Source organism: Lonchura striata, chromosome 8 (assembly GCF_050655825.1).
Source record: "Lonchura striata isolate lonStrDom1 chromosome 8, ASM5065582v1, whole genome shotgun sequence".
Taxonomy (NCBI): Eukaryota; Metazoa; Chordata; class Aves; order Passeriformes; family Estrildidae; genus Lonchura; species Lonchura striata.
This window is the reverse complement of record NC_140710.1, coordinates 1323075-1328479: the sequence shown is the minus strand read 5'-3', so window position 1 is coordinate 1328479 and position 5405 is coordinate 1323075.

The window sequence follows — 5405 nt, the reverse complement described above, 5'->3', positions numbered from 1 at the left end:
GTGCCGCTCCCGCCGCCCGCGGCCGCTTTAACCGGGCGGCCGCACGTGACCGCCGCCCCTCCCTCCCCGCGCCCCGCCCGGGCCGCCACAGCGCCGGCACCGGCAACGGGAGCGGCGCTGGGATCGGCACCGGCAACCGGAGCGGCCCCGCCGTGCGCTCGCCGCAGCCCGCCGCCGGCCCGGGGACCGGCCCGGGGACCAGCCCGAGGATCAGCCCAGCACCGGCCCGGCGACCGGCCCGGGGACCGGCCCGGGGACCAGCCCGGGGATCAGCCCGGGGACCAGCCCGGGGATCAGCCCAGCGACCGGCCCGGGGTTCAGCCCAGCACCGGCCCGGGGACCAGCCCGGGGACCAGCCCGGGGACCAGCCCAGCACCGGCCCGGGGACCAGCCCGGGGATCAGCCCGGCACCGGCCCGGGGATCAACCCGGCATCGGCCCGGGGATCAGCCCAGCACCGGCCCGGGGACCGTCCCGGCAGCGCCCGGGGATCAGCCCGGCACCGGCCCGGGGATCAGCCCAGCACCGGCCCGAGGATCAGCCCAGCACCGGCCCGGGGATCAGCCCAGCACCGGCCCGGGGATCAGCCCAGCACTGGCCCGGGGATCAACCCGGCACCGGCCCGAGGATCAGCCCAGCACCGGCCCGGGGATCAGCCTGGCTCACCCCGGCCATGGCAGGGACACCTTCCACTGTCCCAGGCTGCTCCAGCCTGGCCCTGGGCACTGCCAGGGATCCAGGGGCAGCCACAGCTGCTCTGGGAATTCCATCCCAGGGAACAATTCCCAATTCCCAATCTCCCATCCATCCCTACCTCTGGCACTGGGAGCCATTCCCTGTGTCCTGTCCCTCCCTGCCTTGTCCCCAGTCCCTCTCCAGCTCTCCCGGAGCCCCTTCAGGCCCTGCAAGGGGCTCTGAGCTCTCCCTGGAGCTTCTCTTCTCCAGCATGAGCTCACCGTTATGTTTTCCCCACTGCTCTCCCATCCCCGTGGCTCTGGGCAATGCTTTGTCCTTCCCCCAGCCCTACTTTGATTCAACCCAGTTGCTCACACTGAACAGTTTTCCCAGCTCTGCTCCCCTCCATCCATCCCATTTCCCAGAGGAGGATGCTGTGTACCCATCCCACCCTCTGGAAGCTCTGAGCTCTGTGTGCTCACAGAGTCCTTTGCGTGGCCCAGAACGAGCTCGTCGCCCCCTGCCATCACCTTTCAGCAGCAGGACAAGGGGAAGTGGATTTAAACTGAAGGAGGGGGAGATTTAGATCAGATATTGGACAAACTTTTACATTGAGGGTGGGCAGGCCCTGGTACAGGGTGCCCAGAGAAGCTGTGGCTGCCCTTGGATCCCTGGAAATGTCCAAGGCCAGGTTGGAGGGGGATTGGAGCAGCCTGGGATGGTGGAAGGTGTCCCCCCATGGCAGGGGCGGGGGGCACTGGATGGGATTGAAGATCACTCCCAACCCAAACCAGTCTGGGATTCTATTTCTGGTTTTTGTTTACTGGGTACCTCAAGGATCCATGCTCTGCTCCCTGTTGCACATGGAGTGATGGATGCAGAACATCATCCTGTACAGCTGAAACTAGGCAGGGTGTTACCAAAAACACTTGAGGACAAATAAGCCATGAAAGGAGACAACTGATAACAAAAACACATACAGGAATAAAATGAAAGATGTAGGTCAAAGATGTAGAAACACAAACCAATAATGAACTAAAGGAAAAAGGATCAGAAAAAAAGTTGGGAAGGATTCCAACACACCTTGACCATTCAGTGTAGGAGCACTGTCCATATTCAGGGTTTTGTTGGTAGATGTTTAGGAACTTGGGATAATATAGGTTGGGATAGAGGCACCAGGAACAACTTTAGCTAGTTTGTAACTGCAGCTTAATCTTTAAGAATAATGTGAGTTTTACCTTTTTGTAGTTTAGTCTTAGCTTTACTTTCACATTCCAGTTCTGACTTCATTGTTAAAAATAGCTCCTAATGGACGGATCCTTGTTGCCATTATCATCCCACTCGGATCAGTCACATGGGTTTGCTTCCAAAAATCAAAGCCTCTTAGGGGCTTTTTTCCAGCACAATTAAAGACTTCAAATACCAAATACTTCATACTGAAATTAAAAAAAAAAATCCCACATAGAACAATTGCTATTAAAAATGCTTCTTTTGAAATATCTAATAATAATTTTTTGGATGTCTGTCTGACACAGTGTTGATTCTGAGTGATGATTTTTGCTCTTTTCTCTGTTGGGAATAGAACAAGCCTTGGAATTGTGTTTATTCCCTCATAGTCTGTAAGCACTGCTGACGAGGAGAGTCAGACAAGTCCCAGCCACTCTTTGAGGTCCTGCTTATCCAAATCCAGGGACCTGTGTGACCAAGCAGTACCCTGGGATGGTTTGGGGTGGAAGGGACCTTAAATTCACCCAGTGCCACCCTCCGCCATGGGCAGAGACACCTTTCACTGTGCCAGGGTGCTCCAATCCTCCCCAGCCTGGCCTTGGACACTGCCAGAGATCCAGGACAGCCACAGCTGCTCTGGGCAGCATCTTTGGAGCCACGAGTGCCTTTAATGACTCTACAAAAGTTACATGGTGCAATCTTCTGTTATATGTCCCTTTTGTTCCAAGCCGTTTATTTCTGGGACAAGAATCTCAGAGGTAGAGCTCAAATCATGCCGTCAGGAAAATATTCTGGATTGAAAAAAGTAAAATAACTAAACCACAGGAAGCAGTTCTTCACATTTATAAGGCACTTTCCATTTCTATGACCTTCCTACATTTTTAATACTGCAAAGTCTGGAGAAATTAATGGCATGTGACTTTTGACACGTGTCCAAAGGGCATATGGAGCACATTCCAAAGTGACCACACACAGACTGGCACCAGAGAGGAGCCAGCAGTGCTTTCCAGCTGTTCACAAATCAGAATTCCTGTCTCTGAAAGGATCTCAACTAATCATCTGGGAACTCATCTATTTGCCACTGCTGACATGATTTTCTCCTGACTGCTTTAGGCTGTTTGGAAAGCTGAGCCTTTACAAGAGCTGTGCCAGGGTCAGCCCCAGGCAGGAGGAGGAGCTTTCCACAGAAAACTCTTGGCAAGGCTGGGCCTAAAGCCCAGATTTTCAAAGGGATTTTGCTGCCTAAAGGTGCAGTAAGGGCTCAGCAGGGTTTCCACACACTCCTAAGTGTTGGGACTATGAGTTCTGTTTTCACGGTTGGGTATTGGTGTTGAAGCATATTCTTGTTTGTTTTGTACACCTAAAACATTACAAAGATGCTCCAATGTGCAGTTTAAAGATAATTAAAAGTGTTCAAAGGCCCTGCTTACTTCTCAGTATGGACTGCTTTGAAGGCAAATTCTTAGTACTGTTCTCCTGCAAATACTGATAACATGGAACATTTTCTCCCTGAACAGGAAAAGAGTGTTTTTTGTCATTTCCAGCACACAGATAGTGGGGACATTTTTTGTTTGGAGAATGGAAAAACCTTCTCCATGGTTTGGAAAGATACTCAAATGTGGCACACATCAAAACAAGCGTGGAGAGTTGAGACTGGTGAGCAGACAGGGATTTACACCTGGTAATGACCACAGCAGCTGGGAGTAGGAAGAAAATCCCCAGGTCTGCAGTGTTCCAGCTGAAGCAGCCCTGCTCCAGAGTGCAAATACTTGGAGAGGTTTCCAAGGCAAACATTCATCACTGATTAGGAGGCAGGAAAGCTGAATTTTGCCACTGTTCCTATATCTGGGAGCTCAGAAGTAGACATGATATTTCACAGAATCCCACATTAACTGAGGCTGGAACGTACCTCCAAGAGCACTGAGTCCAAGCTGTGCCCACCAGAGCAGCACTGGGTGGGTGACACTGCCCAGCTTAGGTCCCTCAGAGCCACTGTCTGCACTCAGCTGTCCTGGGCTGCCTCAGCAAGGAACTAGGCAAGAAAAGCCACAATTCTTGGGTTCCTGGAGTAATTTTCATCTGACAAACATGGAGAGAACAGTCCAGACAACTCTTTTGATGGCTTTTCCCTAATATCCTATCAAGTGACAAAATTTCCTCACACTGGGTGAAGCTTTGATGGAATCACAGAATGGTTTCGGTTGGAAAATCTCTGAGACCATTGAGTCTTGCTGCTCCCTCAGAACTGCCCCGTGTCCCCAAGTGCCACATTTACAAACACAGAATCAAGGCTTCTCTCAGTCTGTAAGACAGCTGAGCTGTTGATTTGATAGAGCACATTTCAGCCTGTCAAACTGACTGTGCAGACTTGTGATATCCTGAAGGAGGGGGCCAATAACAGCACATTAAAATAATTTATTGAGGGCTGTTTGAACTGGATTTTTCAGTGTTATTTATAGTCTTTATAATTACCATGTGGTTAAAAGGCTCAAGCCCTCCAAAGCTGTGGAAGTCTTTGATTTGGGTCTGCCAAGATGTCTTTTTCAATCATCAGCAAAAAGGCAGAGTTCCTGCCATGGGATATCTGACAAGTCTGGGGAGGATTCATCATTACTCTATCACTGAATTCCCAAGTTCTTCCATCCAAACCTCTTCCATAACATAATGATCATCTGGCAGTAGGAGCAGCTCTGCTTGAATCCTTCATTTTGATTGAGCAATCATCTGGAGGCCCGTAAGTTTTGTCTCATCAAAACCACTCCTAACATTCCCCCTCCACCCATCAGTGCCTCTCACCTCCACAAAATCCATTTATAAAAAGCCAGGTCTCCAGCAGACCCCACAGGCAGGAACATGGGATATCAGGATGGCTTCAGGCATCCCTCCAGGCTGGAATCTGCCTTTCCCTGCAGCGTGACCTCCTCAAAAGCAAGCAATGGAACTTATAGTGCTAACATATATGGGCATGCTAATATTTAAAATGATGTCCAGCATGCTGTCTTAGCACAGCAAAAGTAAAATCTGAATTGCACAAACATTAATAGCAAAATCTTCATGGCTCTGTCACTCCTATCCATGTTCAGAATACAAAGACTGAATTCCATTTCTCTGTTAAGCCTTTATATTTCCATTAATCCAATCTATTGCAGATCTAGCACTGAAGACCAAACTAGCAGATGCTAAACTAAAAATAAAATTAAATTAAAACAAAGCCATTTGTTCATGTTCCCATGAAAAGTGAACTCCAGAGGTCTGAGTGTACTGGTGGCACCTGATTTAGAATTATAACACCAAGGAACAGGCTCTCGTTAAATTGTAGTGAACGCTGATATTAGTTAATTAATGACAGAGATTTAATCAAGTTCCTGTGCTGTCTTCAGATGGAAAGCTGACCAATATGAACCTCATTTTATTCTTCTGTTAAGTAATGTGCATTTAATAGGTGGCTACTTTGGATTTGGGAAGAAATGATCTGCAGTTCTCAATGTCTGCACTGTGTATACA